We start from the raw sequence: 22552 nt of genomic DNA, 5'->3' as shown, positions 1-22552 counted from the left end.
TTCGCGAACCAGGACGTAGTACGGATATCCAACCGCACCCGCGCACACCTCAATCTCTCCCTCGACACCGTCAACACGGCTGAAATTATCAGCTCATACTTGGACGGCCCAGTTGTCCCACTAGATTTTGTTTCAGTTGTGTTTCGAACAAGTGATCAACGCTGAATGCATGATCACCTCTGGAACATTATGATTATATTGCGATTACTGCTGTTTCCTGTATACCATGCCTTTGCATTTGCTTTATAGATAATTCCTGCCCGGGCCAGCGAGGGCATGCAGTGTCGTCGAAGAAATAAAACTGAGCGCATGGAAAACATTGTCCCTGCAATCGCTACGATACTCCCCAGATACGATGGTGGTGGTGGTGGTATAATGTTCTAAGGAAGAGGAGTGAAGTCTGCCTGCTGAGACAAGGCAGCAAGCTTCACTCCTTTGTGAAAGGGGAAAGGGAGAAGGGGGAGTAAAAGAGAAAGGATAGAGGGCCAGAAATGAAAAGAAATGAGAAGTTAGAAAGAAATTAGTAAGAAGGACGAGAGAGAGAAGGAGTGCGTTCACGACAGTCCCACAGAGGAAACGAAAGCAAAACGAAAGCTGCGCGTCTCGCGCTTTTCTACGGATGTGGCTGGGATCTTGCGGGCACAAAATCTCGTCTAGAGAGCCACAGGGAAGTAATAAGGCACTGAAACTCGAGATAAGGTGTCTCTAGCTGCTTGAGACTCTGCACATATACGATACGAGCCAGATACGATATTGAGCGCTGGCGTACCACACTATGCTTGGGTGCTGTTCGCAAAAAATGCGTATTGTCAGTCCCTGGAGTGTACTTAGTAATCGGAGTAGATTTACACATAATGTGTGTCAGCCTTGTTCGGCGATATGCTGCACGTGCCGCAGGGCAGGACTGCAGATAATTTCGACCACCTGGGGTTCTTTTGACGTGCGCGGGAAATCTCCGACACACGGCGCTAGAAACAGTGTTTATGGCCTGGAGTGATGAAACGGAACCCCATAGACTCGTTTCAATGGAATCAACAGCAGCTGATTTGCATTCAGCTGTTTTCCTCTTTGTTTGTCATGCGAATTTTTCTTCATTTCTTTCTTTTCGTGTGTGCTATAGGGCGACGCTTAGAGAGATTTCAACAAAGCGCCTTTTATGGAGTGCCTACGAAAGAGGAAGTAGATTCATCAAATCGTGTGACATTGTATTGCGACCACATAAGTCACACCATTTGAGTGAGAGCTTCCTTTATCCACTTAAATACTACGAAAGTGTATTGTCATCAACAATCACGCCTGTTGATACGTTTCGTCGTCATCGATATCTGGGATTAAGAGCCATCTTTCGCTTGGAGCGAGGCGTCGCTTAGGTTGGACGCGAAAGCGAAAATCCCAGACGCAACGCAAATCTCAACGCAAGCAAAACGTCGGTGCTGACGTTTCCTGTGTGTGGCCGGATGGGCTGATATGCTGTAATATCAATAGACAAGGAAACACTTACCGGTACGATTTACTTATTGGGTGTCTCCGGCATGATTTCAAGCGAATTCCGGTTCCAACCTGAAAGGAAAGAAAATAGTCAATCAGTTACATAAGTGTAGGCGTGCCGTATCCTAGATTAGAGACTGGGAAGCAGTAACGCAGCCAGAATGATATTTCGGGACAGTTTCTTCGGGACCTTTACATGGGAAAGAGGACTTCACACTCGTTTTCCCTCTCCAAAATACACAACCAAAGGTAGGATTTGGTGGGGCTTTAACCACCGAATCCTCCCGGGGGTACTCCTGTTTTACTAGCTCGCTCTCCCAATGACAGTGGATAAGATCTCATCAACGAAAATATGCTACTCCTTTTTGTGTTGACCCATCTGTCGTCCCCGCACAGTGGATTTTATCGATTCTAAAGGCTGATTCGCATTACTGCGTTTACGGGTGCGTACAGTGCCTAACGTGTACCTTCGTTCCATCCGGAAGCATGTTCCATAGCTATGATTGGCTGTCAGCTGCCGTAACACGCAAACGCGACCGTAGACGCAGCAGTGTGAATCAAGCTTAAGACCAAGTATTCCTTAATAACGTCCAAAATTGGGCTGGTTGAACATACTGAATTAAAATAGTTAAAACTCCGAGTGCAGGGAGTTCAGTGCTAGGGTGTGTTGTGTTGTCTCTTTTCGTCCCTGCACTGGGGCGTTCTAATGATTTTAAGTCAACAAGTATTCCTTACCGTTTAACGAGATTCTTTTATTGGACCAAGACGCGTATAAATCAGTAGCGTCTCTCAGAGAGAAGTCATCTGTGTAGCCGAAGGAATAATGGACATTTGTCACACTCGCGTCGTATCCTAGTGTCTGTCCAGCTAAACACGATCGGCGCGCGCCAAAGCACAGCCGGCGCCATCTATTGAATAGGTAGGGAACCCTTTTCGGCGGCGTCGGGATCACAGCGCATGCACAGAAGCGTATTGAAAAAGGTCCATTGTAGCCGAGCGGAACAGTTGAAGGATGAGAGCTCCTATCTAAAAATAGCATCGTCTGAATGCCCTTCTTCTCTCTCGTACATGTGCATGTACTCAAATTCTCACGGTACTCTCTCGTTGTTACCCAAGTACTTCGATCCACCATGCGAGACAGTCGACATCAGATTTAAAATGTGACAATAAATTTAATTCAACTCCCACACATATTCCGTACATATTCCGTAATTAAGTATTCGAACACTTCAGCCATTTGTACGTTGCAAGTTGTCGTCTGAGAGCCGACGGGGCAAGAACCACCAGTGGCTTGGAATGAAACTTGGGAACGCAAGGCGCGCCAGGAGGCCTGTCCGCATGAGGTGGACATGTGACGACAAAAACATAAGCCGTGTTTACATGAACTCGACAGAGCGGGTCGAGCTGACTGTCGAGTCGAGTTGAAGTCGAACAGACGCTGTTTAAATTAACTCACTCCAACGGGAGGGGATCACTGCGACACCCCGCGTCGAGTCGAGCCGTGCAAGGGAAGCGAGTGACCAACTCGACCCGACCGTGCTTACATGCACCTACATGTCGAGTCGAGCGACTCAACCCACCCGCTGCTGTCGGATTGACTCAACTCGACCTGCCAGCGTTTACATGATCGAGTTGGCTCGACAGTTCAACTCTACCCGCTCGTGTCGAGTCCAGGTAAACGCAGCCGCATTCTACGTGTGATGATTTTGGCAAGCATTTACCAAGGCTGGGCGCAATGATTGATTATTACTTCCGTTCCAAAAGAACAGAACTGCAACAATGTAGGATAAGGTGGTACAAGATGCGACATTTTTTGCTCGACGCCACCTGTCGCAGAGACGCGTTGCTCCATGCGCTTTTAACTTTACTCATAGGTGGCATGTTCGCTTTCTTGCACGTGAGAATTGTCCGGATTGGTGTTTGCGTTGAAGAGAGAGGAAAAAAAAAAAAAAATCGGTTACTTCTGCCTGGAATGTAAAGACCCGCAAAAAAGGCGCGATTTTCTGTAGTCCTCTTGTCAGCTGTGCAGCAGCGTGTCGCAACTCGCAAGGTTTATTCGGTCAATGTAAGTCGACATCCTATTGATTTATTCATTGATCTAGATATATGCAAAATATGGGCACTCTTGGTTATCTGGTGTTTACTTGAAAAATTAATGCATCCGATTATATGCACGGGGCAAGACGCGACAAGTTAATGTAATGCAATGTAAATTAAATTTAATGTAATTTAGAAATTGATAAGTTAACTATTAGGTGGCTTTATGCTTGTTCCTCACAGATTCTTTTTTTTTATATATATTGTCTAGGATTTTCCAGCAAATTTTCCTGTGTCCTTGGGTATTCCCAGCAAAGCAGAAGCGCACTCAAAAGCGAGCGACCAGCGACACATCAGACTAACGGTGTCTCGTTTGCAAAGGACGATGGAGGGAAATAGCACCGGGTTCTGTGTGGTTTTATTGCACATCATGTAGGCGGTGGGCTCAAGGGGCTGCGTAGGTGCTTTAATTGCAAAAATTCATTTGTATAGTTCATTAGCACGGCGTTTCTCATCTTGCCCCACGCTATGTTTCCTCTTGCCCCGAGGGTTGGGGCAAGATGAGATAATCTGCATTTTTGAATTTCTTGTTCTGCGTTTATTTTGAACCGGCTACGTCCGTTCTCATTTACAGATCGGAAGCTATAGACCTCTGAGAATATGCCTGTGGCTAGTTTTTTTTTTAAACACGAAAAGTAAAAATTCCATATTCAATTGCAAATTTCTGTCTCATCTTGCCCCACCTTCCCCTGGTTACTTAGTTTTCGTCAGCGATGCATCAGCGTCATGATCAGCGTCATCGATGCAGAAAAACGCTAGTGAGACAGTTTTTGCAGTAGATTGTAGGCACAGTGAGAGTAGGCAGGTGATATCTGAAAACCCTGGGGCCTCGGGGTTTCAGATATCACCTGCTTTCTTTCACTGTGTTCAATTATTAACGTCAAGTGAAGGCTTGAAATCTACAACTTCGCTGTCTTCGTTGATTGAGCTAGCTGTGAGCCAATACGTCTGATTTCTTGCGATACATATTTTGAATGGAGTGCAAACGGTTGGAGACATCTCGTTCTGTTGATTGACTTTCGTGCAAAGTCGAAGAAACGCACTTCTGTTCTTATCTTTTCCTCACCCTTAAGGGGACGGACTGCGTCTATCTCCTTTTCACTTCACTATTTTTTCTACTCGGTTCTTGGATCCCTCTTGCATCTCCCGATTTCAAGCTTTTTCTTACCACTTCCTATCGGTCCAACATAACTTTGCAGACGGTTATTTTGCACATTTCACTCTGCTGCTGTCTGTACGAACTTAAAAGTGCGAGTAATAAGGATCGCACATTTTGGGGTATTATATCAAGTGTCCTAATCGCGATGTTCAACGCTCGCTGTGGTGGAGGCGGTGATGATGCTTGCCGTAGTCGGCCACGCGTAGGTGAGCGAAGTCACGACTATCGCAGGGAGGGGAATGTGCGTCCTGGGCCGACTTCATAAGGAATGATGCCGACATTTGTCTTAAAGCGTCTGAGAAAAATTCAGGGAAAACACCTAGACTCCAGAGCTGGCGCCCGGATTCGATTCAACGCTCATAGTAAACGCCTCTCCCGCTGTCAGGCGAATCCAATTTGAAGCTCGGACCGTCCTGCGTTTCGCTTCAGCTGCACTATGTCCGGGGACACGACTTAGAGCTGACTAATAAGGCGGAAAGGCGATGGTTGAAACGCCTTCTGGAGCTCTCATCGCCGTCATCACGGTTGAAAGCTTTTCTCGTCCCAGATATACAGCCCGAAGACGCGTGCTTCAGTTTCCCTCAGAGCCGCGCTATGTGTAGAGCTCGTTGAAAGTGATGTCTTGGACGTAATACCTCCTCATTTCCTGAATGATATCTACCTACGACTGCCCCATTCAGTCGGACGATGGAGAAGTGAGTGTAGTTCTCCACTCCAAGTGGTTCATAAGAGGGGATGGCGCCATTCAGATACCTCACACACGCTTTGGACGCCCGCGGTTTTATCGTCACTCTAGAATACACAGACACGCCGCCTTTACTTTCATCAATCCGCCCATTGAGTGTAAGGAAAGTTTGAACTACGTACGGTGCAATCATACCTTTGCCAAGCTCTAAACAACGACAGAAACAGGGCAAGCAACAGAAAAAGAAGTAAAGCGATCTGTTCCAAACTACGAATTGATAAATTTCACAAAATTATGTTATCTTCCGAGTATCCCATTCATGGTTCATCTCGCGATCTTGATTCGCGAATTCGGGTGGAAGCACATTTGAGGAATATATCGCGGCGTCTTAATTCTGCGATAAAAGACTAAAAGGTGTCTTATATTATTCCAACTGAGTCTACATATATCATCCACCGGTTTCATTTGTTTCTCTCTTTTTGTCGTGGTTACCAATACTTCGCAGGATTTCAATTTCGCGAAAAAATGCGACAGCAAAAAAATTGCGAAAATTAAGCCCTACCGAAAGTTGCATCTTTTACAACGGTTAGGTAAACAGCCAAAGAGCAAGCTGTAGAGCAAAATGCTCACCTGTGGAGCTGTACAGCAAACAAGTTCAGATAAGCGCTCCGCGGTGGTTCATTTTCCTCTTTTGTGTCCTCTTATGAGGGATCGTGTGGAATGGAATGTTACGACTAACATTATTTGTTACGACTAACAAACAATATCAACTAAATGAACAGCACAGGATGAACATTGAAAAGCAAGTCCGTTGCTACGAAAGGAAAGTGGACGGTAATGTGTGTTTTGCGAAGGCAATGTTGCCCACTGCGCCTCTGGTCGGCAAGGAAGACTGAGTGTCGCACGAATAGGTCCTCTGTTCAATGTGCTGTGAGAAAAAGGAGATCTCATAAGCCCCATTGGCGATCCTCGAGTGTCATTCCTGGGACTTGTTCGGCTTCTGCTCCGTTGAGTGGATGGCGACGCTTTGCTCCACTGTAGTGTCTTGTTTTCGTTCAAGAATAGGCAGCTGAAGAAGAAATCCGCTATCGTGTGCAAATTAGGAACGCTGTTACAACATCAGCGCATGTCGGCTCTGTCTTGTCCCGGCATGTAACGTTCCTTGCTGATAGAATGTTTAGCAGCATCAGAGTGGAGAGCTTCAGCTGTGGCGTACGCAGTCACTTTGCCTATACACGTTACTAAAACTCTCTAAAGTTTAATTGTCGTTAGCGCTTTCTATCACAGCGCCAAATATGTTTCATGCACCTAGTAGGCACGGACAAGACTTCATCCATTCATTGTTTATCACCCTTCGCTTTTCGTATACTTGTAAAGCACAAAGATTCACCGCTAACAAAGCAAGAATATAGAAAGAGACGACGTTGTGCTTTCTCTCTGTCCTTGTTCATTTAATGCGCTGAATTTTTCAGTACAAACCAGTACCGATTAGCCAAATTTCTTGTTCCAGAAGGACTTTTTACTAGCTCCCGTGGCATAGTGGTTAAGATGATCGCCTTCCAAGCCGATACTGGGAGGTGACACGGGTTCGAATCCTGTCATTGGCTGTGCTGTCTGAGGTTTTCCCTGGGTTTTCCGAAGACTTTCCATACGAATGTCGACACAGTTCCACCTGAAGTCGGCTCCGAACGCATACTAACCCTCCTATCCCCCACTCCTTCCTGCTGTCCTCTCTCCATCTGTCCACATCTGTACGCCGCTCATAGCCACAGCTGCTTCACGGCGCTAACACGGAATCAAAAAAAGAAGAAGAAGAAGAAAGACTTCGCTATGGTAAGCCTTGGAAGGTTGAAAAGCCTGCCATTGCCCCAAGTGAACAGCACATAGAAAATGTGTCATTAGCAAGTCAGCATGTTGTTATTGACGTGTGATCCAATGCTCGCTTTCCGCATGCCACGAAACATCTCTCGTCAAGATGCTGCATTAATCCACCGAATGCGCCTCGATGTGGCCTTTACAGCTCAGTGGCGTTACCGCTTGAGACAAGTTGACTCTCCCACCTGCTGCCACTGTGGTGCTCTTGAGGACCTGGAGCATATTCTTCTTCATTGACTCTCGCTCCTTCTCCCTATCGAAATTGCTTGGTCCCTGGCCCAATGCAGTCCAGCAACGCTCTGCGCTCAAAGCTCTTTTGACATTTCTGGACACCATCGGACTTCCAGCGTTATTGTGAAGGGGCTCGTTATTTTATTCCCCACATTCCCACCAGCAATGGGGTAGAGTATCGCCTCTGGCGATGAACCTCCCCGCTCTCCAAAGTCAAAATAAAGTTGTTGTTTCACGTGTCTTGCGCAATATCTGGAGCCTTGTCCTCCAGTCTGCGCCTACACTAATTTATACACTACATCAAGATAATTCGTAGCTTATTGAGAAATAAATATGTAGAAATTACGCTTGAATGTATTTATTGCAACCTCTCTACGCAATCACCATGTATTGTTCAATCTCAAGTTCATTACCTTGACAGTCTCAATTTCGAAGACATGGCGTACTCAGAGCTACTTACGTCCCAATTGTCACCCATGGGGTGACGTAGGTAATGTTCGTTTATCTGGTTGCGAGTTCTTATTTCGGACAGTATGAAAAGGAGAAAATACTATAACCTCTGTAAACTCATCATAGTATGCGAATGTGTGTGCGAATGTGTGTGTGCGAGTATGTGAATGCACAGTTTAAAACACGTTGATTGGTAGGGCTTGAACAAAAACGTTTCATCAATATGCAGAAGTGATGGCAATCACGCCACACAAAAACGACGGCAACGTGGTGCACGGCATAACGCACTCACCGCCTTCATGCTATATAAACATACTACTGATTCGCACACGCATCCACACTTCCAGACTGTCTACAGCTTGACTTTCTTCTATGTTTCTCTTCGCACTTTTACAGCGACAGCTGTTAAGGGCTCGTTTCGTTTGTGTGTGTGTGTGTGTAGTTGGAAGTTTAGTGGCGCGAGGGCAACTAAGGCCAAAAGCGGCTCGTTTCGTGCCGATCTTGTCTGATATGTCGCATCGCCGAAACACCGAAGAGAAGAAACGAAGAAGAAGACACGCATCCTGGTGGTATCCATGTAGATTTCCCCCAACGTGCCCCTTGCAAAGATACACGCGTTCCTGGCCCACCCAAGAATCCACCTGCAGAAGTGGGAGTTCCCTCGACTACGTCTTTCTGAGGGACATGCCTTGTGATGTACTACACATACTACAGTGGCTGAGGCGCACCTTACGTTCGCTCAACATCCTGCTGCCGACCAATATCCTGAAGCATACCAAGCGCAACACCCTGGTGCTGTTGCTGCTGGTGCAATTCTTCTCGCAACCTTCAGGTGTAACATGTGCACCACTTGGTTACTCCTCCGAAGACGTGCAATCGCAATGGCTAGCTATCGTGTTGTCACTTCCGAGACGTAAATTTCGCAGCCAGACGGCGCGGGTTACGAAGCTGATACGAAGACGACGCTAGCAGCATGGAAGCTCCCCCGGCGGTTCATGTGAAAATATTTCACGAGAATGTGTTCCTGAACACGACATTGCAAACTGTCAACCGTGGTATTTTCAATTCTCGTCCTCGTGCGATTGGACGAAGATGATGATGATGATGACATTTTCGCGCCATCTCACGAGTTCGTTCAACACTACGACGCTGCGAGTTGCTCACCGTGTGAAAGGGGTCTACCCTCTGCAAGTTCAGTTGCGTACAACCGTTGCTGGAACGAAGTTGCATCAAAAGTTGCATTGTGTGAACTGACCCTAATACGCTGTGTCGAAGCAGTACGTATCAACGTAAACCGGACCCTGCTCTTACGTCAAAGAACAAATAAGTTTTGAACTCGCTTCTCGTAAACACATGCTGACTAATCGAAACTGTCCACGTGATAACCGCGCAGGGGCCAGGAGCCACAAACATTCATGTTAAACAGCACCGTATCAGCACTTATCGCCCTCGTTTGAGTACACCTTGGCAGCTTCAACGAACGTCATGCTAGCACAACTGGTGCAGCGGAAACCTTCGCGTCCCTCCATTCTCAATGCGATGAGCATGGTTGTATTGATCACGAGTGAACGTATATCCGTGGTTCATGGCCCTTCCTGAGATAACGTCACTCGAACCAAGAGAGAACGTTCAATGCTTGTTGCTAAGGTGAAACCAAGATAACGGAGCGCCTGCAGCCGCCGTTTTCAATCGCGCACTCCTCTCTGTACCTCCGGGCAATGTCATGTGAACTGTTTCTCCTATCTACTTTGAAGGAAGCGAAAAGAGAACCGAGGAAGGAAAAAGTCCTTTGTAACTCAGAAGGTGGAGGTTGACCATCGTATTTCGGTACCGGAAAAAGGAAGCCTTAGGAGAGTATCCCGATTACGGGTCCCTGCATGCCATGCACTTTTCTGTATTGAAAGGAGTGTTTGTCATGTGCACGGATATACGAGCTAGTACACGTGGAAGCTACGACTTGACGTCCATATTTGAAATCTGACGAACAGTCCATGGGTGAAGTGACAGAAGGACGGTCACGCGATTCAGTGAAGTACATTGTGTGTCCCCAAGTGGCGCCAATGTACCTAGGGTGGGGGTGCATAGGGGTGTTTAGTTATACAGGCTACACAGTAGACTTTTTACACTTTTTTGTGTGTAAATGGCTTGTCCCATGGCGCACACCTTTTAGATGTTGCCTTTACACCCGAATCAAAGGTGTTGTCTAAAACACACTTAAATCAGGTGTATTTCTAATGAAACACTCTTATAATGAGCGTTCAAAAAAAAAAACAGTTAAAAAAGGGGTATTCTATTGAACACACCTTTCGGGATTGAGTTGTTTTGTAGCAAATACTCCCTCTGAAATGGCTATGTAATATAAGCTCCCGCGGCAGCATATCAAGACATACAGTTCGACGTTCCTGCGTCTATGGCAAGCACCACCCTGAACACGGCAGACTTCCAGCCATGGTTCCATCGTACCACCTAACCCGGAGCGCAATGCGTCACAGGCACGCCTCGTTAGGTACCGTAGGCGTGAGTGCCGATGCTTGAAGAGACCTGGGTACCCTTGGTAGCCTATATTGGCGTATCGGATGGATCATATACTGAAATACAATTTGTTGGGGACATGTTCCTTAAGTGTAGTAGCGCGGAAACCGTCTGTGACGGTGACGGGAATTCGTCTTTGCAATTAAAACGTACGCCTGCAACGAGTCAAGGATACCATTTAAATTCGTGACATCCTTCCCTGTCAAATACTATGTTTTTAACTCAAGTTATCGTTTTTAAGGTGATTAACTGTTGAGTGGAGCTGTGAAACCAGTATAATTTTTCTTTCACGAATTAAAACACCATTTTCAACGCTATATTCCCTGTTCAAATGGGGTGTAAAAAAGGTGTACAGGACGTAAACACATTTTTCAACACCTCACTTTACATCCTTAATGATCGATATGGGATACAACGTGATGTGTGTCGATACTGCACCTTTAGTAATGCTCTTTTTGCACCATTTGCTACAGTTTGCGGGATAGAAGAGGGTGTTTTGATAAGAATACGCCTGGTTTGAGCAAATAAAGGTGGAAAATGATTTACTGTGTAAAAGTTTTAAAGCAGCCATTATTTCATGTCTTATATTCATCGGCTCCAACTATTAATGGGCTGTGACACGACCACAAAATCGTGCTGTTGGATGAACTGCTGCCACCTCGACATTTCATAAAGACGAAAATTCACCGATCGGAGTGTACAGCGCATTCTAATGTACAGTTTCATAGACTGCATGCGTTAGATACAGCCGCCGTAATCCAATGTAGAGATAGACGCTATCTCGGCGAGAATCTTCCTTTTAGAGGGGAGAGACAGCTGATGACAATCACTCAATAGGAAAGTGTTTCACATCAACGTATGTCCGCTTTTGACTCATCCGTTGTCCTTGTACATCTCTTGTCCTTTTTTTTTTTAATGTGTACATGCGTTCATATTGCTCTGAACGTGATAGAGCAGATTCCCTGTCGTCAATCGTTCCTTAATGAGTTCCCCGTGCGCATTGCCCTTATTATATTACATTGATCCCAGACAACATCAATGAAGTGCATGGAAGAATACACGCGGAACTCCCTTGTGACAAGAGGACGAGATAGATACCTACTATTAGCGCGCGCATGCGATCCCTATGTAAGCACTGAACACACGTCGCGAACATTTAGCGTCACTTAAGTTATTAACCACCCAATCTATCAAGATGCACGACAACAAAAGAACCCATCTGCACCTGGTTGACCCCGAACTAGCACTGGTCCTCCCAACATCCATGCCACGGCAACTTACGTCATTGTTTCACAGGCTCCGGCTCAATGTACCATACAGTACAAGACTCCTGTACAGGCATGGGAAGGCGGACTCTCCTAATTGTCCAGTCTGTGGCTCAATCGAAGACGTCGAACATATTATAGTTATGTGCCCAAGATACTCTGAGTGTCGTGACAGACTTGTAGCCGTGTTAGGCCGGGTTGACAATCGACCCTTCGGAGTGCAGAAGGTGCTGGGCCCATGGCCAACGAGCACTCAACTGCCAGCTTTGCGAGCCGTTACACAGTTTTTAAGGGACACCAAGCTGTTAGACGGGCTATGACGCTGTCTGTGGCGTTCGTCGCCGCTTCGCGACATCTCCAGCGGATGTGGGTGGATGTGTCTGGCATTCCTTTCCTTAGGTGATCTGGGGTAGCCGGCACTCGTGATGAGGGCTACAATCCCCATTTTTTCTTTCAATCATCATCATCATCATCAAAAGCAAAAATGAGCAGTGAGCGGAACAAGAACAGAAAGTGAAAAAAAAAAAGAGAAAAGCAAGACATTAAAGGACAGGGACGCCACATAGGAAAGAGATCCACTAGATCGCAGGGAACAACAAGGATGTTATCTGCAAGATCGATGCCCGGTAATAAGGCCCCGTCGTGTGGAATTGATTTTTTCAAATTCCGTGTTAGCGCGGCGAAGCAAGTGTGACTATGAACGCTGTACAGACGGAGAGAGCACAGCAGGATGGAGTAGGTGACAGGGGGGTTAGTATGCGTCCAGGGCCGACATTCGTCAGGAAAGTCTGCCGGAACAACCAGGGAAATTTTCAGACAGGGAGGTGACGCAGGTTCGAACCCGCGTCACCTCCAAGTCTTAACGTGTAAACGGATCACCCTAACCACTATGCCACGGGAGCTGGTCGTGGGAGATTGAGGGAATTCTTTTGTTTCAAAGCGTGCATTCATTAAAATACCTTGTACATCCACGACACATCTCAATCGAGAGCGTTGACATTTATTTGCACGACTTCGATTTCAAGCTGTGACGTTTTGAATGCACCGGAAAGGAGCAACAGGACCTGGAGGTCAAACTGTCTGATATAGGAGACCAGAATGGAGGCTAGGAAATCGTATAAAATGTCTTATAAATCATGAAAATGTGAATGCTGGTTTGTACAATGATGATGATGATGATGATAGTTAGATGGTGATGCCAGCTGTAGAGAGGCTGCTTTCATGTGCTTCTTCCTCCTCAGGCGCATGTACATAAGTCATGATGAACACGCAGCTCCCCAGAATTTTTATGTGAATATTTTAGCACTCCCTGCGGCAGTAACGAAAGTTTCGAAATGTCAATGACATTTATTGGTGTGAAAGTGTGCAGGTAAGCTAGCGCACGTTTGTTCCTATCACCATTATCATTATCAAGCTCACCACTATACATGAGCGGATGCAATCTAGCAGCCGCGACAGCAATGCATACTGGATAACTAACCATAGAAACGTCCGCAGACTTGCAGCAGATAAAAGAAATAGGGAGGCAGACACGTCACAACACCGTTCATTCAGTCGCTTACTGCAGACGCTATGCTAAAATCGAATTCAAATTACGTGAGCAGCGAATTAACGCTGACACCACATACTCTTAAGTGATCGTCGAAAAACATTTTCGGGCTTCTGCACATTCCGTGGCGATATCGCCACGCAGCACACTGTACCGGAATGCGTCAAGTATTGTCCAAGAAGCGACAATAACTTCACATTCGCTGGAAGAAAATGACGCCGGAAACGAATTTCAAAAACATATATTACAGATGCGTTTCCGCACACGGCACAAAAATGGGCCACCTTCCAATTTCAGTTCCCATTTTCACCTCCCAACGTTCAGCGGTGTTATTCCAGTTCGTCTACTGCAAGACACTTTATCCTTTAATATCTAATGTCTGTTTCTCACATGTACATTTCGCCTGTGAGTGAACTGAACGTATACTATTTCACATGGGTGTGTAATATCTGGTAACGCTTTCTATGGCGGCGGTACCACCACGAGCTGTAGAATGTGATGAGGAATTATTTTAATAACGAGCTTGCTTCTTCGATGCATATGCAAGAGGCTTCCCAACTAGATCGATTTAAGAGAATTGGAAGCTGTCAAAAGAAAAACTCCTCAGCGTTGATGCATATCAACTTTCACCGTGACTTCTTTCCTTCATGCACAGCGTGTTTATAATAATCTGAAACTCCTCAATTTAAACAATAGCTGCCTGTTTCGGAAAGCATAATTTTTCAAAAATCTACCAAGTTCCGAAAGTGAACGATCTTATCAGCAGGCGCGGGTTCTACTTCAGTCGCTGCCTGAATTTTTGACGGCTGCCATGGTTCAAGTTTGCGTATTCTTAGTCAGCTTGAGGATTGTGCTGCGTTTGTCACTTCCACAAACATTACCACACGGAATATTACTCACTTAATATCCACTCTACGTTCCACGGAATATTATCTTACTTCTCGACTCATAAGAAGTTTTAAAAAGCCGTATCAAGTTACGTGGTAATATAATATCCAGAGTGTAACACAATCGAGTACAATGACCGTTCTAGATCGACCTAGGCTTCTGCTCCAGAAAAATCAGTGAGTAAATGTAATTGAATAAAACTTTCGGAGGACGAAGTGCGATCCTTCTCGGGTCAGCGGCACGTGCAGCTTGAGAAGCAGTGCACATGAAGCAGCGGCAACTATCATGACATCGAACAGTGTGTCTGTAGATGAGGAACAGCGACGCATAATCAAGTTCCTTGTGAAGCAGCTCATCGAAGCAGCTGATATGTTGCAAACATTACAGGCCCAGTATAAGAAACAAAGGGTGTCAAGGGGAAGAGTGCACGAATGGTGGAGGCAGTTTGGCGAAGGTCTGAATATGGTGACAAATGAACCACATGTACATGTTTGCTCGACTGCGGTCACGTCAGTGAATATCGTCGACTATCAGTGTTGAGAAAGCCATCCTCGAGAACCGGCGAGTAACAGTTCGGGACACTGCAGTCCAGCGTAACATTAGTGTCTGCGGTGTGGAGACAATCAGTCACGAGCACTTAATTTTCCAGAAAGTCTGTGTAAAAGGGTTCCCCGACACCACACATCTGATTAGAAGGGAGCGCGCATGGCTGTCTCTGAGCAGCTGCTGAACCGGTTTCATTCCGAGGGGAATACATTTTTGCAATCAGTCATTACATGTGATGAAACCAGGATGAATCATTTCACTAGACAGAACGAAAGCAGCAGCATGGAATGGCGACATGGAGATTCCACGCCGCCAAAGAAAAATCAAGATGCAGTCTCTGAAGTGAATGAGGCAATTAAACAAAGAAGACGAACAGTCTGGCGGAAATGCGCTGCATACGCCCCTTACAGCCCAGACTTACCCCGAAGCGATTACCATTTGTTTGGGCCCCTTAAAGAGCACCTTGGACGAAGAACGTTCACACAGACGAAGCAGTCCAGAAAGCGCTCCTTCAGTGTCTACGACAGCAGCCCACTTCTTTCTACGCCAAAGGCATCAAAGAGTTGCCGCAGCGATGGCAGCAGTGTCTAGATGCGCACGGTAAATACTTTGGACAATTAACGTAGCTTGGCGCTTCCCGAAATTTCCATTATATTTAATGAAATAAAAGTATCAATCAACCTGGAAAGACCCTTGTATATTGTTTTATTTTGTGGGTGTTTGTTTACGTTACAGAAAGATTAGTTTGTGTATGACGCCATTGCATCTCTGTTGGCCCTAGTCTCTATATCCGTCTCATATTCAGAATACAGTTGTTGGTGGGCACCATAAAAGTAAAAGTTGAATTGAACTAAATCTCATTGTGTACTCCTATCTGTTTATATGTCAGTGCCCCCTTCGTTACGGAGAGTCCGCAGTGGGCCCATAAAAGAGCACTGATGTGCCCCATATTTATATGTTTTGGGTTGAGGCGTGTTCTACAACAAATAAAATGTGCTCTTGACAAACGCGACACCAGCGGCCGTAGCGTAGTGGTTAGCAGAACCGCTTTCCATGCCGAGACTGGGAGGTGACGCGGTTTCGAATCGCGGCACCGGCTGTGCTGTCTGGGGTTTCCCTAATTTTTCCGGCAGACCTTCCAGACGAATGTCGGCACAGTTGCCCTTGAAGTCGGCCCAGAACGCATACGAACCCCCACTCCTTCTTACTGTCCTATCTCCACCTTTCCACGTCTGTACGCCGCTCACAGCCACAGTTGCTTCGCGGCGCTAACACAGAATTTAAAAAAAAAAACGCGACAAGCCCAGGTGACCTGGAGCGCGCGCGCCAGGACTCTGTTCTGCGCAACTTTCCTCTCTTTCCAAGAGTGTGTGAGTGAACGGAATGAAGGAGGAGGGTAAGTAGTGACGTGAGCAGTCACCTCGGCAGGGCCAACGATGTGTCTCGTGACGCAGGCCTGCACAGCGGTAGTGAGCTGAGAGGAAAGAAAGGAAAGAGGCACCGACGTCACGCGAGTCGATCGGGCCGTCTATCGGAGGCTGCTTTCTAGCATTGTTTTTTTGTGAATTTTATTGCGCAGTGACAGTACAACCACATAAGGAAAGTATTTTGCGTGGTGGCTCCCCACAGGCTTCACGAATGCAGCAGGACATCGAGCCCTGTTAAATGTCACGTCCCTGCTCCTTTAACGCATGATAACCTCAAATGCTCGACATGTTAAACAGTACGTTAGGTAATTGGGTGCAAGGCTCATTTTAGAATGAAACAGGTAATGTAGCGGATGCAAGGCAAAAGCCGTCGTGTTGAGTGAATGCATCGACCGTCGTCGTCCCTTCTTTGCCGCGCGGGATATAACCGCATCGATCCCCGGCCGGTACGAACACGGCAGATAATTCAAGATATGTCCCTGTTTTTTGCGATGCCTCCTGCGCGGTCGACTGGATTCGGCGCCGTGCAAAAAGAAAACACGTATACACATGCATGTGCGTATCGATTGTGTCTCCGATACTTTTCACAGATAGTCGGAAATGAATTGCACGCAATGATGGGATGTGGTACAGCGGCAGTGCTCTGATGGGCCTCGTAGAAGGATTATCTTTTCTGTAAACTGTGTCAGTCTTTCTATTTAGTTGACTGATTTCCCTCTTCTATGAAAGCCGGGAAGAAGCAAAATTATTTAACGGGAGGGAACGGATGTGAATCGTTGGATTCGATCCACATGTAGATACATGGACAGGTACATTGTCGGCCGCGTCGTGAATAACGAAGAGCAGCGAAACCTTCAGATATCAAGCCGAATATTGCCATTTATATTCTAACGACCACCCCAACGTTATTTTGCCTTCTCTCGTAGAGGAAAAGCACTATTTAGATAAAGATATTCGCAAATATTTTTCCGCTTTGAGCAGGCGGGTACGATTACTTGCCGTGCACATCCATGGTTAAACGAAGTGCTGTGCGTATCTGTTTCAGGCAAAAACCTAACGACGCACTGGTTAATGGAGCTCCTCTGCATATTGGTCGAACAAAATGAGTATATCGTCGATGATCTTGTGAGCAGGTGCAAGCCCCATGCGTTACGTAGGTTCTGCGTTACCTAGGTTTAGTATAATCGATCAGCGCTTAGTTAAAGTCTGAAAAACGGACGAGGGAGCGTACGGCTTCTTCGATGACTTCCTCATTATCGATAGATATAGATAACGATGATGATTTGTTTTTTTTTTGTTTTTTTTGCGCAAAAGCTACTAGGGCTACAAATATTGATAACGACATACCGATAACTTTCACTTGCGTGTGAACCGGTTATGCGCTAGATACAACAAAAGATATTAGTGAGTTTTAGTGGATCGTACGCTATCGCCTTTGCGTACGTAAGGAATAGCGTTGGTGGTTATGCGCACGCGCAAAACATAAAGAGAGCTTCGCGCACTGCGCAGAACCACTACGCTATCCCCTACGTACGCAAAGGCGATAGCGTACGATACACTAAAACCCTCTATTTAAAATACAGGATCGTGAGTGCGATGCTGGATACTGTGTGATGGTGATGCGATACTGTGTAAGGTACCGAGAAGTCTGATGTGGTCGAGTTAAACAGTTGAGTATCTGAAAGCTGAGTAGGTAACGAATACGGTTTCGAGGTGTCAGTTTCACCACCGATAAAATAACTAACAAAAAAGAGAACATAAAGGAAAAAAAACACAGTCTGCGTACACCAGGGATCCCAACTACAAAAACGCCTTGTTCTCGGGACAAGTGTACCACCGATTACTCCACAGACAAACGGCTTGAGCAAACAGTGGACAATCTCACTCAATACGGACGTGTAAAAATCGACTTTCTCTCCGAGTTGGCTCTTTTGACACTGACACCGAGGGCGTAATCCTTGTCATAAGGTGTTCCCATTTATGTCGAAGCGAGCATAAAAACTCACGGGCGTATTATACGGAACGCATCTTAGAGTATGACACCATTGTAATCTAAGCAAAGGGGTCAAGTAGTAGATTGTCACGGTACTGCGCGCAGCGGCAGAGTTTTATTTATTTATGCAAATACCTCAAATTACCCCGATGGGGCGTTACATGAGGGAGGGAGTTACAGAGCAAAAAGAAAAGGAACGAGATAAACAACAAACAAGAAAAACTCGCGCATATTTGTAGATAGATACACTCATGAACAACAAGCAAGATGAAACGCGTATATATCACACTGCTAGGCACACTGATAAATAAAGAACAAGATAACACGATATTTACAGCTAGACACACACGTAAAATGATAGATGAACAGATATATACTTGGAGTGAGACATAATGAATACATGTAAAATAATATGCATGAACTGTAAGGTAACTTAAATCTGGAGAAAATGCAAAAGTTCACGTTTGAAAGCGGTTATATCACGAGTGATGACTAGCGACAATGGAAGACTATTCCATTCGGTGGTGCATCGAGGAAAAAAAGGGCGAGAAAAATGTGTGGTTTTACTTGAGAAAGGTTCAACTTTAAAGGGGTGATCCAGTCGCGATGATATATGTACAGCTGGTAAGAGAAAACTGGGTCTCAATGAACTGGTGTGAAAGAATTTGTGATAGAGACAGAGCCTCATAAATTTCCTGCGTGTGTCGAGTTCAGGAAGGTCAATGGATTGTTTAATAGCTGTAATACTTGAAGGATAATGATAGACATTAGTAATAAAACGAGCAGCCCCGTTCTGTAATGCTTCAAGAAGGTTGGCAAGGTTAGCGACGTGGGGATCCCATATACTGCACGCGTATTCTAATTTTGGTCTAATCAACGTGGTGTAAGCTAGTTTCTTTATCGTCGGAGGAGCATGTTTTAAGTTGCGGCGTATAAATCCTAGTTTGCGGTTGGCATCGCTGATTATGGAATTAATATGGTTACCCCAGCTTAAATTAGATGCAAGATACACTCCAAGATACTTGTATGAATCAGATTTTAGGATCGAGCGATTATCAAGTGTGTATGAATAATGATAAGACTGCTTAGCGCGTGAGAAAGAAATATGTGCACACTTCGAAACATTCAGTGATAGGAGCCAAGTGGAACACCAGACGTTGATTCGATCGAGGTCATGCTGTAAGGAATGTCGGTCAGAGTCAGAAAAAACGGGGCGATATAAGACGCAGTCGTCGGCAAAAAGACGTATGGATGAAGATATGGAGTTCGGGAGGTCGTTGATAAAGATAAGAAAGAGAAGGGGACCAAGTACAGAACCCTGAGGCACGCCGGAAGATACAGGAAGGGGTGTAGAAGTATGGTCGTTTATCGTCACCATTTGAGAACGGTTGGTCAGGTAATTTTCAATCCATTTCAACACAAGCGGGCATAAATTAAGAGAGGAGAGTTTACGAATGAGATGGGCGTGACAAACAGAGTCAAAAGCTTTGGCAAAGTCTAAGAAAATGGCGTCCGTGCGTACGTTATTATCTAAATTACTTTGAACATCATGAATAAAACATGCAAGTTGCGTCTCGCAAGAGTATCCTTTTCGGAAACCGTGTTGAGATTTGTAGAAAAAAGAGTGTGATTCAAGATGAAGAGAAATAGCTGAGAAGATAATGTGTTCTAAGATTTTACATGAAACACTTGTTAGGGATATCGGACGGTAATTGAGAGGATTATTTTTGTCACCTTTTTTGTGTATTGGTACTACCTTCGACAGCCGCCAGTCGACTGGTACTTGACCGAGCATAAGTGACTGTGAGAAGATAAGAGACAAGTATTGTGATGATATATATTTCGTATTCTTTAGTACTTTGGCGTTGATACCATCTGGGCCGCATGCTGATGACAGCTTCATTGTATCGATTATCTTGACGATGCCATTGGGGGAGATGGTGATTGGGTTCATTGAAGGGAGGCTACAGGCGTACGACGCCAGAGGTTGATTGTATAGATTGTTAATGAAGACACCGGCAAATGCCTGGTTAAAAATGTGACAGCACTGGACATCAGGAACAACTGAACCGTCGTCAGCGTTTAAGCGAATAATATCTCTAGGTTTTGGATTTAGAATTCGCCAGAATTTTGTAGGGTTAGAATGAAGTGTGTCAACCAATGTGGTAAGATAAAAATCGTGTCTTTGTTGTCGAAGGGTAGATTTAAGGGACTTCGCGTAGGTGAGGTACTGAGCAAAGTCAGATGCGGCGCCGGTCCTTTTGGCATGTTTGTACAGTCTCTTTTTTTTTATTACACATTCTTCTCAGCTCACCAGTAAATCAAGGTTGCTTATTAGATGACCTTATGATAAGTGAAGGAACATTGGCATCAATTAACTCCAGCAGCGTGTTCTTAAAAATGAACCAGTTCTCTTCAACAGTGCGCTCGTGAAACCCGGATAAGAAAGTAGGAAAGTACATTTCTAAATCGTGATTAATCCTAACGAAGTTGGCCTTATTATAAAGCTTAATGACCTTGTTGTGATTTTTGCGGCGCGGAGAGGTAATGTTGAGTGAAACATGAATAGTCTTGTGATCACTTAAGGATAACGGAAAGGTGATCGGAGAAAAAATATCTGGATCAGTCGTAAGAATGAGATCAATGAGACTTGACGATGTAGAAGTTACTCTAGTCGGTTCTGAAACCAATTGGGTAAGGCCGAAATTAAGGCAAGTATCAACAAAAACCTTCTCCTCGGCTGATCTACCATAAGGTAAAGACCAATCGATGCCAGGGTAATTAAAATCCCCGAGGATTATGATTTTTCGGTTGGGGAAGCGTGAAGTTAGAGACTTTACAGTATCCGAGAATGGGCCAACAAAGTCGGTGAAATCCGGAGGGCGATAAATAACACATATTAGCACATCTGAAAACCCTATTTTGACATTGATACAACTCATTTCAAGGACTGGATTACCAGAATGTACAAGTGATGATGGCAGCGTATTCTTTATGCCAATAAGAACCCCACCACCTCGGCGACCGGAGCGGTCACACCGATAGAACAGGAAATCTGGGCATAATGGTAAAATTTCACAGTCACTAACATCAGGAGATAGCCAAGTTTCAGTGAGAACAATGATATCACTCGAACAGTCCATGACAATGCTGCAGAGTTCATCTCGTTTCGGTAATACACTTCTAATATTGGCGTACAGAATAGAGACTGAACATTGGTGCGTTGAAGATTCTTGTGAAGAGTTAAATGATCTGTCGGTCGTATGGGCTAGCTATTCCGGTATTTCACGGATCGAGTCCGTCTAGGGATCGTAGACAAAGGTTCTGGTGCCAGCCATGAGCTTGTCGAAACGGAGTTTGAACGGGATGCCAATCAAGCGACCGTGCTCAACCAACCTCTTTCTTGCAAGACGTGTAGCCGAGGAGTAGTCCTGAGCGACACCAATTTTGGCGGCGCGCAAGTCCGAGCTCCGCGAGAGGATTTGATCTTTCATCTTGGTTGATGTGAATTTAACAATTATCGGTCTTTCTCTGTTATTGTTGAATTGCCCAATACGATGTGCGCGCTCAATATCGGAAGGAGCAATGTTGATATTCAAGTGGGTAGAACATGCGGTAACGACACGATTCTCTGATTCAGACCATGTTTCTACTGGTGAGTCGGTAAAGCCATAAAAGACTAAATTGTTCCGACGCGAGCGGTTTTCAAGGTCGTTAAGACGAGAAGACAAAGTAGATACTGTTGCAGAAAGCGTGCCGACGGTCGATTTCACGGATGAAAACTCGGATGTTAACTGACGCACATTAGCAACTTCCTTTTCAATTGTGGTCACTTTATCAGTAAGAGCGAGAAGAGCACGCTCTGTCGAAGTTTGCGACGCTTTAACGGATTTGATTTCCTGGAGTAGGCTATCCTGTCCCTCCTGCAATGATGTCAACAGAGATACAATCTCGTCTTCCGGATTTTTGTGATTGGGACCGGGGTTTTGTTCTACATCTCCCGAGCATAACAACAGAAGATCGCCCCAAGAAATACTGCCACAAGAGCATTTCTCAAGCGTGTCTGATAACCACTTTGACATAATACAGTGTATACACAGGAAACACTTTGGCGAGCCGGGGCACGGCAGGGCAAGAAGCAGAACATCATTACTACGAAAAGAAGAAGCGTTGTTGTAGTAACTAACCTGAAGCATAGGAAAGCGTGAGCTCTTCATGTTCACAAGAAGGCCGTGCCCCAACTGGCGCCAATGCGATGATGGCTTATAAAGATATGTAGGCTGAAACCACGGTTGCTTGACAGGGAACTCGGTTAGAGTCGTAGAACGGGCGACAATTTCCTTGTAGTAGTGGTCTCGCAATGGCAG

At 45.5% G+C, this 22552-nt stretch overlaps 1 protein-coding gene across 1 annotated transcript in view; it reads right to left on the bottom strand.

Moving 5' to 3' along the window:
* LOC135383160 (uncharacterized) overlaps positions 1-22552 on the bottom strand; it is a 359001-nt gene that overhangs the window by 223898 nt on the left and 112551 nt on the right. The window contains exon 2 of the mRNA XM_064612753.1: positions 1502-1560. The gene's annotated coding sequence lies outside the window, so the exon portion shown is untranslated. The remainder of the gene's footprint in view (positions 1-1501; positions 1561-22552) is intronic.

Source organism: Ornithodoros turicata, chromosome 2, assembly GCF_037126465.1.
Source record: "Ornithodoros turicata isolate Travis chromosome 2, ASM3712646v1, whole genome shotgun sequence".
Lineage (NCBI taxonomy): Eukaryota > Metazoa > Arthropoda > Arachnida > Ixodida > Argasidae > Ornithodoros > Ornithodoros turicata.
The sequence above is the reverse complement of the archived record's forward strand: the minus strand, read 5'-3'. Positions and strand labels throughout refer to the sequence as shown.